Raw genomic sequence first — 18,737 nt, forward strand, 5'->3', positions numbered from 1 at the left:
GGTGGGGTGCGGTGGGGTGATTTCACTTCTTCCCTATTTTCCTATAGCTAGAAAATCATCTCTCAAACATGAACTTACCAAACATTAGAAGGCAACATTTTCTCATTTCCAAGTTCTCTGTTCTCCATACCAAACGTATCCTAGCTAAGGGCGACTCATTATGCATTTCTTGATCATGTAGTCACCAAGAGAATATTTTAACAATATGTGAGCTATTTTAGGTGATTCAAGTTTAATTGTTTTGTGTTTTTAATTTTATTTGTATATAATAAGGTATTTGCATTAAATTCATTTAAATTATAGAAAACAATATTCACTTGAGCGTAAAAAAATAAAAAAAAATGCACACTACTCTAGCTAATTAACTTGACGAAGTCGTTGTCTACCATTGGCTTTATGCTTTGAGTCTCATGATTGTTCTTCTTCATTATTCGGCTTAAGGCGCGTATCCCAAGCTCATATCCAGCAAATATGAAGTAATTTAATGCCTGTTTCCAATCTTATCACAATTTCTTGGTTTTCTTTTTCTTCATACGCAACAGTACAACTTTTAAGGTAGAAAAGATAATCCTCAACTTATAATATTTGCGATCATACGTTCACTTTATAGTTCTTCATTAGGTATTTATATTCTATTCACCATAATCATGTGTCCTCAATTACCACCATAATAATATGTGGCGTGCATGCTACTAGCTAGCCACTTCCAAAATCCAGCTGAAGCAAATCATGCAATATATATACCTACTATGGTGAATCTTTTGTGATATATGAGTGATAGATTTAATACATACGCATAAAATGGAGTACTTTTTCGAGAGATTGATGAACGTACCTGAATAGACACTTTGGGTGGTGGGGGCTTTGTAACAACGTAAAACATAAGGAGTGCGATACACAAACTCAACATAGCCCTCCAACTTATTTGCAAAAGTATCCATACAAAAGAATCCGAATATCGATATGAACAATACCTCTTCCACCACCCCGATCTTTTCCCAACCACATAATAATACTCCTCGTCATCATCTTCATCGCCACCGTGATCATCACTACCTTTGACGATAACCAGACGGTTTTCGCAATTATGGGTTTCTGTGCCGTTACTACGTGCATCAAAGGAGATCTTTTTTTGGTGCAGGAATGAGTGACTGGATCCACGGGAGGGCAAGTAGTGCGAGAGGGCGAAGCGAGTGGCCTCTTCATGAAGGGTTGGGTTTGCTGGATCGGGTCGTGTTGGGGAGTGGAATTCAGATTCCGGGATGGGGTTTCGGATATCAGCACTGTTGGAATGGGAGATGGTGGATGGGCTTTGCACGTAGTATGCACAAGGGTATGACTGAAATAGAGCTTCTTGGTCCTGATCATGCTCCATAAATAATATTGAGAGAGAGAGAGAGAGAGAGAGAGAGAGAGAGAGAGAGAGATGTGATTTGGAGCTCTAACCCTCTTACATGGGAATGGGGTTTTTGGAAGGTTTTTAAACTGCACAGAGAGAGAGAGAGAGAGAGAGAGAGAGAGAGAGAGGTTGCTTTATTTTGTTGTGTAGGGTTTGGCTTGCAAGTAGGCTAGGCTATGGGGTATATGAGCTAAAGAATGCTTCGCTTAGTAGGAAAGATTGAAACCATTGAGTACAATCAGTAATCAAACAAATTTTCATTATTACAAACAGCAAAACAGCAATAATAATAATAATAATAATAATAATAATAATAATAATCACGTTTTATTTTCTATTCCTTTTTAAGTTTTAAGCAGAGTAATGCTAGGGAGACTAAATTTGTAGATAAAATTTTGAAAACTAAAAAACATGAAAGTTGATGATTGAATTATTACTTACACATTGATAAACATGCTTATTTTTATTGGTGACACATCATTTAGTTTGCAAATTTAGTCTCTCTAACATTACCCTTTTAAGAACGTTACTTTATTTATATTAAACAAAAATGTTACTTCATTGTATCTTTACAAATTATGCATGGTCAATTGGTCATAAAAATTGACTCAATCAACTTGAAAATTAATTTTCTCAGAGCATCTCCGATTAGACCTGGCATTCGTGTTGTGTCGTATTTGTGTTGTTTTCGTATCATACCTGATATCTTAATGGGTCGTGTGTCGTGTAACACCCGTTAAAATAAACAAGTAAAATAACCTGACCCGAAATCGACCCGATAATATTAACAGGTAATATGACCCGACCCGTTACCCGTTAAGGAAAATATATTTTAAACCAATAAATAATCAAATAAAAAACATAATACTAAATAAGTATATATAGACGGTAGAAGAGAGAGGCTAGGAAAAACAGACAGCGGGATCGGTATAGAGGTTTACTGGAGTGGGGAAAGAGAAAGGGATTAGGGCTTTTGTTTTGATCAAATGGTAAAATTGGAAAATATTGGAATAGAGAGGGGGTTTTTTCATCCAAAAAAGTTCTAATAATATATGTTTAATAGAATCCAACGGTACAGATTTACACTCATTTATCTTATGACTGTTATTTAAGTAAAGTATTTAATAGTTTTTTAATTAATGTAGAAGTGTAAAAAAATATATAAACACTCGTAATGACAAGTTTTACAACTTTCATGAAGAGCATAACTTTGAAATTCGCCACTATAATCATATAAATCATAGATCAAAATTTAACCGTTGATTGTTATTTACATTTACGCTTCATTATTCTCATCAAATTTTGTTTTTTCATATTTTCTTTTTTGAAAACATGATGTATTAGAGGATGCAAGAAGATGAACGATTTAGATCGTTGATATTATATTCAGAGTTTTATAGTTAGTGAAAATATTGTTTGATGTTTATAAAGTTTCTACGAACTATATGACATCGACTCATATTTCAGTTAACCATAAATATCGAAACGTGAAATCAAAGATCTGAACTGTTCATCTTCTTACATCTGCCAGATGATCATGTTTTCAAAAAAGAAAATTTTAAAAATGAAATTCAGTAAGAATAATAAAGCGTAAATTACAATCAAGGGTTAAATATAAATTTAAGGTTTATGGATTATAGTGTTGGATTTCAAAGCTGAACCCTTCATGAAAGTTATAAAGCTTGTCACTATGAGTGATTGAGTGTGTGTGTGTGTGTGTGTGTGTGTGTATATATATTTTTTTTTTTACATTTTTTACACTTCCAAAATAATTATTATTAATTTTGCCCTCAAATAAAAAACATTATTTATGAGGGTTTGGAGGATTTTAAAAATCTAAACGATAATGTAAGTGTAACCATTATCTACTTGTGGAGGAATAATGATGAATTACGAGTGTTTATACATTCTTTTACATTTTTCATACTTGTATGTATGTCTTCTTAGTTCTTGCCTATACAAATACTATACTAGTTTATTTTAATTTTGGACAACAACATGTTAAAGTAAAATTTATCCTAGTAATGATAATAAGGAACTCTCATAATAAAAATAAATAATGACTAAAACTTTTTTTTTTTTTTTTTTTTTATAACTTATATAGAATAATAATACAAAACTATATATTTAAGGCTTTTTATATTAGCATTCCACAAAATGTTGAATGCACCCCACATTAAAATTTAATAGTAAATGACTTATTTACCCCACTATGCAATGACAATTTTGACCTTATTAGGTTTTAAAAAGAAAAAAAAAATTTATAAATACACCTCAAATCACTTTTAGCGTATTATTTATATTCTCAACTATCAAAACCCTCCCACTCTCCATTGTTGAATAAAATCCTAACCAATGAAACAACAAACATGTTGATTGAGAAAAATTGGTTTTGAAGAATGGAACACGAAATCGATGTTTCGGAAACTTCACATGAGGTAAAACTTCATATTTTTCGTTGTTTTAGTGATTTCGATGACATCGATAATTACTTAATCTTGCATTTGTTGCGTTATTTAAACTTCTATATTCAAATTCATCTTTTAGGGATCACAATGAGAGTTTACATGAAATCTCCTTACACTTGTTCGTCCAAAAAACTTTTTCTCCAATTTCTTAGTGTTTGGAAGTAATGGATACCAATGTTTTCCAAGTGCTCCACACTGCAGAAATGAAGTTCGTGAAAGTCAAAACAAAAATTGCGTACCATGAAGTTAAACCTAGCAATGAAGCCATTGCTGATGTTACCCTACCTAGCAAATCATCATTTTGAAATCATTCGGCAAACTAAACGTTCAGAAGATTTGAAATCTTTCAACAAACTAAACGTTTAAATGGTTAGATTCAGTCCCTAAAAATTAAAAATGAGTGTTATAATATTTGAGAAATGTGGAGTGTATGTACAAAATATAAGGTGTATATTGAGAATGTGGGGTGTAAGGGTATTATGGAAAAGTATGCGGGGTGTATTAAGATAATTTTTAAGTGAAAAAGCAAATATGGGGTGTATTAAGTATGTAAGGTTTATTCAACAATTTGTGGGGTGTTAATATAATAAGCCTATATTTAATATAGAATATATTGTATATATTAATAGGGAATTGTTATTGGCACTTTAAAATTCTCATTCTACACTCCAAACTTTCTATATTTAGAAAGAAAAATACACTTGTGATCGAGGAGTGTAGAATGAGATTTTTGGAGTGCCAATAACATTTTCCTATTAATATGGCTATTGTATTTTATAATAAATCTTTTAGTAATTAAACTTTAAAATTATGAAAATAATTTTTTTTCTTAACTGGTCGAAACTGGTTACCCACATGTTACTCACGTGTATACACTGGTCACCCAATAATGACCCAATTAGTTATCGTGTTGATCCGAAATCCGTTATTTTCGTGTCGTGTTAGAAACTGCCGGGTTTATCTCCAATATAAAAAAATAGAACTTATATATCTTTGAAAAGTGGGAATTCTCACTTTTTTAACTCGCAAGTTACATCCAAATTCAAACAAGACTTTGCATACCAACATTTTCCATACGTTGTAGACATATTAAGTCAAACTGAGAATCAAGTACAACTCTTTCTGCCAAATTTTTGGTGCATTAGAAATAGCCTCATGCATATTATATCACACAAATAATAGCAAATTGTTTCACAAATCTCTATGTGTGCTTAACTAAAATCTAAGTATGTATTAAACAAAGATTCTAATTTTATTTCACCGGCCATCCTTCACCACATAGACTATGGCATATCATTCAACTATGAAATTTTTAAATTTAAGATCTGCCTTGTAATTATTTCCTTTTGAGATATCATTTTCACTTTATTGAAAATTAAAACTTATCTAATAACTGTTCAGTTATCAAAAGAAGGAAAAAAATTTAAATCAAGCCAAATTTTCTGTCTCTAAAATAAATTTCAAGCTTTTGTTTTCGTTTTCATCTTTATATGGTCTATTTTCTCATTCACCAATTCGGTAAACATGGATCGCTCTGTAGTCTCAAAACCCAAGTATTTAGAACCATGTGACTTAGTGACTCGGCGGCTTGACTATTGCAATTAATTATGATCCAATAAGAGCTCAGGATCTAGACCTGACAAACATGTCATATTTGTCGTGTTTGTATTATTTTTGTGGAATACCCGTTAGTTTAACAGATTGTGTCACGTCAAGCCCATTGTCTTAACAGATTCTTAATAGGTGGCCAGATAACAGACCGACTAGTTGACGGGTGTAATTTCGTATCAGTTTAGTGGGTTATGCAAGAAATTATCATGCATATTGTCTAGACCTGACAAACAGGCCGTGTGTTGTGTTGTTTATGTTTTATACCCGTTATCTTAGCTTAATGGGTTCTTAATTAACTTGTGACCCATAACAACCCGAAATAATAACGGATGACCGGATAATAACCCGAAATGTTAACGGGAGACCTAATAACAACTCGGCTTATTAATGAATCAACACGAAACTTATTATTTTTGGTTATTTTACGTCCGATTAATTGGTCATGCAACAAATTGACAAGCCTACCTAGACTTTCAGACAGGCCTCGAGAGTCGAGATCTAACTACTCAAAATTCATTGAGAAATACCCAAACTCATTATGACAGGCCCTTTCATTCTATGTCCTCACATTTACAATTTTAACTTAAATAAAAAACATCATTTCCAACTTTCTTACAAAACGAAAACTAAAACCGGTTTTTTCATTTTTTTTTATTTTAAAATATCAAACAAGTTTATGCTTTTTATATATGAGATAAGAAAATTAGAAAGTATACAAAACGAAAACTAAAACCGGTTTTTTCATTTTTTTAATTTTAAAATATCAAACAAGTTTATGCTTTAGTTTTTTTTTTTTTTTTTTTTTTGGATGGTGAAAGTAGATGACCCCCAATTTTTTTTTTGGGGGGGAGGGGGGGTTGAACCACTCTTCATGGGCCTTAATTAGCATCATTCGTAATCACCGTCTCCACAAATATCGTCACTAATAGTAATAAAAGCATACGACAAAATAATACACTAACCACCTATTGATTTTCCTTATTAATAGCAAGATTTGTCAACTGTAGCATAGGAAAAACTTCCCCTAGAGGATTATCTTATCTAACTACTTAAAATGCCACAAAAAATTGGGTTGTTATTCCTACTGACCAGTCATCGAAAATTCATTATTAAACTGACTTTCACTTATATAAATTCAACGAAGATTTGTATGCATATACTAGATACACAGAGGAGGTACACTCACACAAATTTTTGGGATTTTATGTGTTGAATTGGTAATTTTAATTAAAATCCAACAAAAACAGGACAATAACAAAAGTGAAATAATGAAAACAGGTTTAGTTTATAAATTAAGAAAAACAAGCTAGGGGGATTGCTATCCACCGCCACATAATCATGCAAACATGTTATATTTCATTTAAATTCCTCTGTTCCTAGATAAAGATGCTCATGTTATTTCAATGCTAGGACACAACTTATTACTCTTTTTTATGTAGACTTAACTCAGTTCCAAGCATGCAATTTAGAATGTTGTTCATAGGCATATAAGATCATAGAAAGCAACCTACAACCATCTGCATACAAAGACATAGAAGTGACTTATAATACTAATATAAGAGAAAGCTAGCAAGTCAAGGAACCCTGATATCCACTCCTTAGCTATGACATTCCAGAGTCATGCAGAATCGACACTAATCGTCTCCAATATTATTGATTAATTGGACCTTCAAGAAATGGGTAGAGTATAAAACTAAAGATTCGAGTATCCCTCAGAGCCAAGGATCTAAATCCCCAATCCCTTTTGGGGGCCAAATAACTCTAATCTCTACCATAGGTGCCAAAGAAGTTGCAATGACCGGTTGACTGGCGTCCAAAATATCGTAGTAGAAGTTGTATTTATGTTGTTTTTCAAAATAACTTTCGGCAACACTCTTTATTGCCGTTACAGATTAACAAGTAGAAATCATTAAGTAGTAAAAGAGTTTGAATCATCAATGGACATCATAATTAATAGAAATTGGTTCACTTGTTAATTGCAATTAACAAGCATTACTCTTGAAAATATGTAGGATCTCATTTGGTAAGGGCAGGCACTCATAGCATTAGAATTCTATATATGATTACTAAGTATGCATCCAAAGAAGTCATATACTTAAGAATTCATCACTAACTAATTAACATAGATAGTGAGTCAATTTTCATCCATTAATAAAAGAAATTCAAAAAAAATGTCTTAACAAATTTGTAATCATATTTAGGGCTTTAAAACAACTCTTAATCTGCTGAGAATTTAGTTACACATGCTTACGAAAGAAAAGAAATTCAAAAGTTTCAGGAGTTCAGAAAAAAACTGAAAGAAAAGAATACAATGAGGTCTGCTCATTCGTCCCCCTCTTTCGGTTGCTGCCTTTTCGATTGTGTTATAGGGTTTTTTTCACCATCATAAGGATTCAATTCTAATTAAAGCCAATTAGGAATGAAGCCTTTGGTTTATAGGCTGTAACAGTTTTGGCTCCTAGTATTTATTGTATTTATTGTTTTTTCAGTTACAAACTGCTCTGCTTCTTGGTAACCTTTCAATATTATAATCAGCATAATTTCTTCTATAAAACTGTAAAATGCTCTAGAAAATAGACAACAGTGACTTTTCAAGCACATAGACTTATTCTCTAGTACATTATGAATTGTTATTAATTCACTGTAAAATCTAGCTGATTCACAAAGGCGGTTTTGACGAATTTGTTATTTAAAATCTTACTAGTGCTTCTTTTCTCTTATTTGCTTGAAAAATCTTACAAAACACAAGAACAAAGTAAATAGCTCAGAAAGATAAGGAACTAACTAACAAAAGACTAGTGAATTTAATTTAAAATATGTATAAATTATGAACTTATTCAAAAAGGAAAATTACTAATACTACAACTTCTTCTTTTTTTTAACATTGGAAGCCTCCCACCACACATTTATAGCAACTTAATTTCCATTTTCATGTCTCCCTAGTACCACAAGAAGCAACTGAGTATTTCTGGCCTTCAGATCAAACGGTATGCCAAAGTAGCATTGGTGACCAGCTCAAGGAATGCATCTATTGGAGTTCAAGCTCAGATTGAGATTCCAAACTTTTACTCACTTTCCACTAGGCTTACATGTAGGAGTTACCAATTTTTTCAACATAGCCTTAGTGTGTATATGTTACCCACAACTATGCTTACAAAGTAATTTTTTTTACTGAAAATACGACTTTAGTCCCTGAAATTTATTTTTCTCTACATAAAACCCGACATAAGTTTTTTACTAGAATAAAACCCATTGACTAGATTCCACATCAGCAAATTCATTAATTATATTTGACTTTACACATTTAAAAAAGTTTGATGCCCAAAACACCCCTATTTGAATGTTTGATTTACACAATTAATTCCATACAAATTGTAAGAGAGAATTAATGATTTTACAAAAATAAAAAAACAATAAATTCATTGCATAATATATAATAACAATAAAACATGCCTAATAAATGTAGTAATACATGCTTAGTTAAGTCAATAAAATTATATTTTACATATAAATGTAGGTAAATTATGTCACACACACATATATATAACAACAACCAAAAAAAAAAAACATGCATGATATACATAAAAATTCATGCAGAATAATTTACCTACATAATAAAGCAAACCCAAATATATGCAAAATAATATGCCTACATAAAACAATGTTATTATTTTATTCAATACTAGTTTACCTATTATTTGTACATATAATAATAAAACCCAATATATATGATGATACTTACAAAATAAAATACCTACATAATGAAGAAATGTTATTTGATTCAAAATTAATTTACTTGCAAAATAAAGCAATTGTATTTTATTCAAGATTAATTTACCTATTATTTGTACATATATCTTATAACAATAAAATGTGCCAAATATATGTAATAATACATGAAAAATAAATTACCTACAAAATATATGTTATTTGCTCATCATAAATTTAAATATAGGTAGATTAATTAGTTTAATATGTTTGATCATATATGAAGTATTGTGCATGTATTTGTGTGTATATATATATTAAGCTTATGACAGTAATATATACATTTGAAGTATATATGTTTGTGTTAGGGGTAATAATATGTGCAATAATTATATTTTTTTATTGTAATTAAGGTGAGTAATAACATTTATTGATTTTATTTTGAATATTGTGGTGCAAATTGTAAATATTTTGTAATAATAGGTCAATTACTACTATACTTGGCAGTCATTTTTAAATTTGGGTTTTTTTAGATGTTTATAACTAGGTGTGTTTTTGTCTAGGAAATAAGAGTTATAAGAGTCTATATCTAAAGAACTTTTTTTTTTTTATGTCGAAAGATCACTTTTGATACTTTTAAACATCAATTTATTTTTTAATGAAAAAAAAATTATCAGTTTCTTTCTTCTTAATTACTTTTGATACTTTCGATTAATCCGTCATATAAAGCTATTCCACCTCGACTAACTCTAATCACTGTCGTATCAAAAAGAGGAGAACTTTCAGTTAATTATTCTAATTCGATGTCCCTACCTAAGCAAAGAAAATCTGCTGAATGATAATGACCCTGCCCATGCTCACTGGAGCCAACTGGAGCCAATTCTCGATACATTTCGAAATGTAATGCGAGAATTACGGGAGAACCTTTTGATCAAGTTAGTTCCTAGTCTTTGCTTTACATCGAATTCTTCTTTAATTCAACAACAGTAAGAGGCTGAGAATAGTATAACATCTTTAGTTTACACGTTCATTAATTCATACTCCATTTGTGTTCGACTTTCCCCTGAACTTGTATTGGAAAAAAGATAGTACCAGTGTGCTGCGAATTTTATCATGATTGGACATCTAGGGGTAAAGCACTGTCCACGTACGAGACCAGTATCAAATTGAGGCAAACTTTGAATGCTAGATATACCTTAATTGAGTTTAGGGTTATGATCATATAATGTGCACGTCCCTTTAGTTATACCTAGTGTATAAAACTAGTACCTGTGCGGGTCGAGTGCGACTGCCAGAGGGTAATGCTGCAGGCATATTGTTAAATATCACAAGTTCTCCCATGACCTGCTAAAACAAAGATGAGACATGAAACCGACGACTTACCACTTAGAGTCTTCTCATTGCTTAATTTGGCTCTTATACCTGACCATATCGAGGTGTGAGAATGCTATTAGCTAGTCGTGAATCACCTACTCTTATTCTGGGATTAAGTTCAGCCACACCCAACGAGTATTTCCTCTTCCTCGTTCATCAATTAAATAAAAGTTAGTTAAACAAGTTAACACAAAAGATGGTTAGTACTTGGTGCATTATTAAGTTCAAAAGTTAAAAATTTAAGACATATACACTAAAAGTAATTAAGAATTTTTTTTTAAAAAAAATTAGGGTTAGTCTATGGTGTTCTAATAAGAAAGGGGTATCATCGGTATCATTTAATTTGAATGTTGATAGTGTAATGCAATCACGTCCATGAATAAACATATCTTACTTCACAGTGTATTATGATGTTTACAACGTAAAGGCCAACGTTGTTATAGTAATACCGACTTCATTATGTATAATTAAATATAACGATATGTTTATTATGTAATTTTGGATTGTAAGTTTGAACAATTACATAGCATAACATAACCTTTCTTGTAATTCATACGTTAAATGTTAACGTTATGTTGTAATCCCATTATACATTAAGGTAGGGAGACCATAAGCGAATTAAGATGTTGTGTAATTTCATGACGTCCCCTTGTAATAACTTGCCTATATTGTAATAAGATGTCCATGGTGCAATCATTAACATTGCTAGTGTGATATAATCCCTTATAACCAATAACCTACCCTGACATTGTAATATGACATTTACAATATAACCCCCAACCTTGTTGTAGTAATTACGTGATTATGTGTTATTGTCTATAATCTTATCATGATCATATTACATAGTGAAAAAATAAGATATTATGTTTGCACGTGAATGCATGACCCGGCTACTGTTCAAATTAAATGGCAAACAACCCCCTCCACCACCCCCCCCCCCCCCCACACTCTTCCCCTCCCCTTTTTCTCTAGAATTTCCCTTATATTATTTGATGCAATAATGATCCCCTATTTTTTTTTTTCTTTAACAAAACAAAAGAAATAGAATATGAAAGTTCCCATAGACAGTACTTATGAGAGGGTAAGAGAAAGGGGATGAAAATGGTAGTTAAAGATTTAATAGACATATTGCTTCGTTTAAAGGGAAACGATGGATTGAGGCGGAAGGTTGGGTAATGATGATTGTACAATTAAAAGTGAGACAACATTGAGTTTGAGGTAGATATATATTAATCCAACCCAATATGTGGGTAGCTTTTGCTTTTGCACCAAGATAGTATGAATTGAAACTCCCCTCATCACTACGTACGATCATCACCACTTCCTCAAAACCAGATCTCACATATATAGAAATTTGATTGCACCCTCATCGTCAACCCTAATAAAGCAGTAAAGATGGAAAGCATAACTTGATAGCTATAGATAGAATGGGACCAACAGATTAGCTAATGTTGGGTTTGAATTATTTATTTCAAAAGCCATCACTACAAAAATAACACCTTCCTAGGTGGAAAAGTTTTGTTGGGTCAAAATGGTTTTCATCGCAATAAACTTTAGCCGACGGATTCGTCGGAAAAGATTGGTCGTGCAAAACCTATCGCTCGAATTCTTAACCAACAAAGATAGCAATTCGTCAAGCGAAACAAAATTTGCCCGACGAATAATGTTGTCAGGTAAACGTGCGTTGACCGTTTTGACCCGACGAAATTATCTTACCCGACTACGAGTTTTTGTCGCCTCGCACCAAATTAAATAATACTAAAAACTTGACTCGACGAAATTGTCGTTGGACAACTGTTGAAAACCAAAATTAAATATATATATATATATATATAAAGTTTGCTCGACGAAAATATTCGTCGGGCTAATTTGTCTAGCTAAATTTTTTTTTTATTAAAAAAATAAATATAAAGTCTCCATCTTTCATGACAGCCGTTGAAATTACAGAAAGGAGTAGCATTGGCAATAAAAATCAAAGGACTAAGTACGAGAAGAGGAACCTTATAGTTTAACCGTCGAGTTAAAAAATATATATATATTTTTTTATAGGTTATTGTTACACTTCGCCCGAAAATATTCTTCGGGCAAGATAACATTAGCCCATGAACTCAAATTTCGCCGAGCAAGATGTGGAGTGATACGCACCAATTTTGTTCCTTAGCGCCAACCTTGCCCAACGAATTGGTTTCGTCACCCAAAACCTCTCTATCAAAAAATCAAAACGTTGACCACTTTTGCCCGACCAACTGCAAAATTTGTAGGGTCCAATATTGTTCTCCGATGAAATGTTGTTTGCCGAGCAAAATTTCGCTGAGCAAGGCCAAATTTCTGATAGTGTGGCTTTGCCCATTGATCAATGGTGTTTATATGTTTTGTAAGCACAATTTTGTCAAGACTGAAGATGGTGAAAATTTACAACCACAACAATTTTTGCAAAGGGTTGTCGGTTCTTTTTTTTTCTTGTACCTTTCATATTGAGCATTTCCTGCAAAAAAAAAAAAAATGAATAACATGAGATGCATTGAATTTTGAATAAAATAAGCTACAAAACTGCTCCTGTTTGCACTAACACACCCTTGAATTTTGAATAAGTACGTGTCCATCTAACTGACTCCTCCCGCAAAACTACTTGCAGAATCAGGCTAGCGTTTCATGTCCTCAACCCAACCTTGCACATCCGCATTTTTACATGTTGTCCACTCATGTTTGTGTTCAATTACAACTTCATATAACATCTTTAAACATTTCAATATCATATATTTACTTATTTAAACATTTTAATGTCATACATTTACTTATTATTTAAATTAAATGATATACATCTGTTAGTTCATTTCAATCCTCATAAAACATTTACTTTAAATCCCATACATCCAGCTGAAAAACCTGTTCACTGTCCCAATTAACATATTGATGAACGAAGAGGAAGTGAAGAAGCGGGAAGCGAAGAGGGTCTGGCACTGCAACGACAATGAGCGAGTTTCCAAGTTGCTTCGTGGGCACCACTATCGATGGAGTTTTAGTGAGTTGAATGAGAGGCTGAAGAGAAACAGGAGCCGCTCTGCTAGTTGTGGTGGTGGTGGGGGTTGTTAACGCTCAAAATTTGCAAGTTAACAAATTAAAATATTGGATCCTTGGTAGGCTTTGGGTATGGACTGCAACAAAATTGTCACAAAGATTTAAGTGGTTCAACCCTTAAAACTGGGCTACATCCACTATGTTGCTCGGATTCTATTGATTTCAAAACTAAAATAGCACTTGGCTAATACATGTGCTCTCTCACTTTTTAGTCATCCGACCCCAATACAAGAGGCCCTCTCACCACTTTTATAGGCCCTTAATGAACCACCCAACCTTGGGTCTCTTCAACTTGGCATTTAATGCGTCACATATGTAGACTAGCATGCTGACACACCTTCACCTATCAACTTAATATTCGACGACAAAGTGGCAGGCTTACAACCAAAAAGGCGCGTTCTGTCATAATGATGTAGGCCAAGCATCCAACTCGACCTTGGTTATCCAGCCTTGCCTCCCGAGCGCTACTCCGACTACTTTACGTCCCATTCTAGGTCTCTGCCACTAATTAAGGGCTACCACATGGCGTGATGGACATCGGGGTAAGCCTATCCTTGGAGACTTATGCTATAAAGCTACCAAAATAAAAAGTTGTTATCGTTCGTTAAAAAAAAATAAAAAAAAATAATTAAATAAAAAGGAAGGTGTATGTGAATTTCTCATCATTATCTTGATTGTAGGCTTGTAAATTAAGAAATGAAATTGATAATTTGATTGACTTAATTTCCATCAGAATAAATACATCTTCATAAAATGTTTAATTTCATCATGCTCCTCTTTCCATCTTTTCCGAATTCGAATTGGAATATGAAAATAATAAAACCATTAAAATGAAAACGACCAAAGAAGAAGGAACATAAAGAAAACCTCTTTGGCGTTTGGTTTTTTATTTTGAGGGTACTTTGGTAAATTGACATGAGATTTTGGCCATAAAAAATAATTTTTATAAAAAGTAACATTTTTTAATTTAAGTGTTAAATTTCGGCTATAAACGATAAATTCTCCTTCTTTTATTTTTCTCCATATATACTAATATATTTTTAATTTACAACACTCTTCTTCGTCTTATTTTTCTCTAAGTACTTTTCTCCATTCATATGAAAGCTATCTTATCAATTATTCTCAATTACTTAGTCTTATAAGTAATTTAATCTAACTCCATAGTTGAAAAGTAGAAAAAAAAAAAAATACAAAAAACAATATAAATCATAAGGCCACTTAAGAGGTGCCCAAAAAGTATGTGGCTAGAACATTTCTAAGGTGTCGTTCATAAGTTTAAGAAACTGATGGTACCACTACGATGACAGAAAAATAGGATATAATGGTTTTTTTAGAAAGGTAATTGTTAGGAAGATCACATTTAAATTACCTCTTTAACAGCAAGTGATTTATAGTTCAGTTGGTTAAGAGCATTTGCTATTACACCCAATATTCCGTTGAATTCTCTTCCCGTGGTAACCTCTCGCTTATCAAAGAAAAAAAAAAAAAAACCTACCTCTCTAATAGATCTAAGACTTGCTTGATTGTGGATCATATACATCTATTTGAGACATATTTTAAATATGTTATACAAAATATGATTTTCCTAACATTTTTTTTTTGTAAAATCAAAACGTAGTCTTTCTAACTCACCCATGTACAAATTCTTTAGGCTAATTAAAAACTGCGACCATCACTTATTGTAGGTCGATTTTATTAACCCTTATCACCAATCAGAACAACAATTTGTTTTTATTAGTTTCCAATAGTAGTGTGGTTTTTTGTTCAAAAAAAAAAAGTAGTGTGGATATAATAACAAAGATCCCTAATATCCAATTTCAATGCCCGTTTGCCAATTTTTTTTCTCTTCCCAACTCCTAAACAAACAGAGAGAGAGAGAGAGAGAGAGAGAGAGAGAGAGAGAGAGAGAGAGAGATGGCTGCAGTAGAGGATACTAACAAGTTGTCTGAAGCCTATCCGATGAAGGCAGGAGATGGCCCTAACAGCTATGCCAACAACTCCACTTTTCAGGTTTCTTCTTAATCTGTAACCTTCAATCTTAGCATGCAAAAGCAACAAAATTTCTTGTTTTTTTTTTAAGTACTTTTGTTAGGCCTTTTTTTTTTTTTTTTTTGGTCAACGGTACTTTTGTTAGTATAAGGATTCAAGAATGTTTCAGAACTTGGATGGTTCTGTTCATAGATGGAGTATGCTTTTTCCGAATGGCTTTTTAATGTTTTTGTTGAAGATGTAGGAAGATTTTAATAATTAATTTCATGATGTAGCATCCCCAGCGTATTTGATACACAAATTTGGTACCTCTAAGATTACTCTAAATTTTACAATGTATCATCCGATCTAACTTTTTTTTTTTTCCAGAAAATAGCGGTGAATTCTTCCCAAGAAGTTGTAAGAGAGGAAATTGCAGAAAAGCTTGACATACAGACATTTTTGTTATCATCCTGCAACACCTTTCGCATTGCAGATTTAGGTTGCTCTACTGGGCCAAATACATTTTTCGCGGTTGAAAACATACTCGAAACTGTGCAACTCAAGTACCAAAGCCAAGGGCTGAGTTCTCATCAAATCCCCAAATTTCAAGTTTTCTTCAACGATCAAACCACAAATGATTTTAACATGCTCTTCAAATCCCTCCCTCAGAACAGGCAATACTATGCCGCAGGTGTGCCTGGTTCGTTCTACGGTAGGATATTTCCTAATGCTTCCATTCACTTTTTTCACTGTTCTTTTTCCAATCACTGGCTTTCTAGAGTACCAAAAGAGATAGGGAACAAAGAGAGTCCAGCTTGGAATAAAGGAAAAATCTATTACTCAAGTTCCACAACTGAAGTGACAAGGGCTTATGAAACTCAACATGCTTTGGACATGGAGCGTTTTCTTAATGCAAGGGCACAAGAGATTGTGTATGGAGGATTGATGGTGCTTATCATACCATGTCGCCCCAATGGTACCCCTCATGCTCATACTCTGGCAAATATAACCTATGAAACTTTGGGATCTTGCCTCATAGACATGGCCAGAAAGGTAAGCCATCATCAATAATCAGCTATGTTATGTCCTTACTTTAACTTCAATAAATTAAGGACATTTTTTTTTTTTTGAACAAACGATATTATCAACACTAAGGAGTTGGGGGCCGGATGGGAAAGTAGGCTAAGCCTCACAATATGCTAGCAATAATGTGATTCAAATTCATCTTTGACGAAAATAGAACCTAAGATATCTCACTTACAAGTGAAAAGAAATACCACTAAACCGTAGTACTAAATGGCAAAGGGCATCTTATTTTTTGGATGTGATTTGACGGTCTAAAACGTTCAATTTTTGGAAGCTCTTTCAAGGGTTACCCATGCCAAAAGAAAGCTAAATCCATAACCATTAACTATCCGCATTTTCATTTTACATTTTCTCTAAGATCATTTTTTTTTTTTTTTTTTTTTTTTAAGATGACCAAACAATTTTAGAATTGGATGATTTTTTACTAAGATGACCTTTGAATGAGTACCTAAATGATAGACGGTTTTGATCTTGAGAAATATTATGGGGTACACTTAGAAAGATGTCCTTAGCGTAAAAAACTTATACATACATACATACATACATACATACATATATATATATATATATATAGGAACATACTGACAACAAAATGTTCTATTACTAGACAATGCTAGATCCAAAATCAGCTTAATAAATAATTCAAACTCATTCCCTATATTTTTACCATAACAATAATCGCTAATCTTTATAAAAACCAAATAATGCTATAAGATAGAGAACCATGCATGTAAAAATTACCAATAAGAGAATTTTATGTCATACAAGAGCATATATTTTCTCTGTGGCTTCAATGTGTTTTTTGTACTTGCAGGGAGTGGTTGATGAAGAGAAGTTAGATTCATTTAACATACCTGTGTATATCATGTCTCCCCAAGAGCTAGAAGTTGCTGTAGAAAGAACTGGATACTTTAGCATTGAGAGAATGGAAGTTTTACCAAATATGTTTCCAAATAGCAGTCTCTCTAATGCCTTATTATCTACATCTCACGTTAGAGCTGTTCATGAAGAACACATCAAGCAGCACTTTGGAGAAGAAATCATAGATGAACTCTTCAATTTATACCATAAGAAAGTTGAAGAGCGACCCTCCAAGTTTGAGTCGGGGAAGACTATTGTTTCTCTTGCCGTGCTTAAACGCAATACGAATTAATAACTAACTTAATCAGAATGTTGTTTCTGGTATTTGTGGACCTATATATAGTTAAATTTTCTTGAGTTTTATTAATTATGCAAGTGATAAAAAATATCTGCAATAAAAATTCGTAAGCTTCCCATGAGCCTACGAATTACTTATATCACGCTGTCTTACGTGCAGCCTCAGTATCCTAGCTATACACAAGAGGCACAGGCATTGAAATTTTTATGTTTCAAAAGCCTCATTAATTATTTATTTCACTGCAATTGAGAAATTGGAATGAAATGTGAATTAGAGTTTGGAAATGGACATATATATATATATATATATATATATATATATATATATATAATCGTTTCCTGATGAGTTTGGAGGTTCCAAACATGCTTACTGGAGTTTAATTTATTTGAAGTGTTGAATCAATTAAGACCATTATAAGCTTAAATAAATAAGTTCGTATTAGACATTGAGTTAGTTTTGGGCTTCATGATCCAATGGATGTTAAACCGTCAAGCCCTTTAATTTAAGTTGTATGTCTACTGTGATTTGAAAGATACTCTTCAGTTTCTATTTTCGTGCTTCTTTTTTGGTTCTCTTTCTGCATTCTTCATTGTCGTCGATTGCACATTTATGATGGTATCAAGTGTAGGAATTTAAGTAAATTAATAGAAACTCTAATCACAATTCACAATACATATATATTTATATATCCATCGTTAGTCTCAAACCTTAAACCCTTTAGATCTTTGAGTGGTCTGCCAGTTTCGATCCCATGACTAATTGGATTTGAACCTCCCTCAATCCCAACAACGTACATGGATGTCAAGTAGTTTCTTCTACCTACTAAGAGACCTTATGTTCAGATGGTCAAAGAGCCAAGAACGCTGAACATTTTTTTCTGTGA

General features: G+C 32.6%; 1 pseudogene; it reads left to right on the top strand.

Moving 5' to 3' along the window:
* The first annotated feature begins 15,458 nt into the window (after nucleotides 1-15,458).
* On the top strand, nucleotides 15,459-17,848 carry LOC137746530 (loganic acid O-methyltransferase-like; annotated as a pseudogene).
* Nucleotides 17,849-18,737: the final 889 nt, after the last annotated feature.

Source organism: Pyrus communis, chromosome 10 (genome assembly GCF_963583255.1).
Source record: "Pyrus communis chromosome 10, drPyrComm1.1, whole genome shotgun sequence".
NCBI lineage: Eukaryota > Viridiplantae > Streptophyta > Magnoliopsida > Rosales > Rosaceae > Pyrus > Pyrus communis.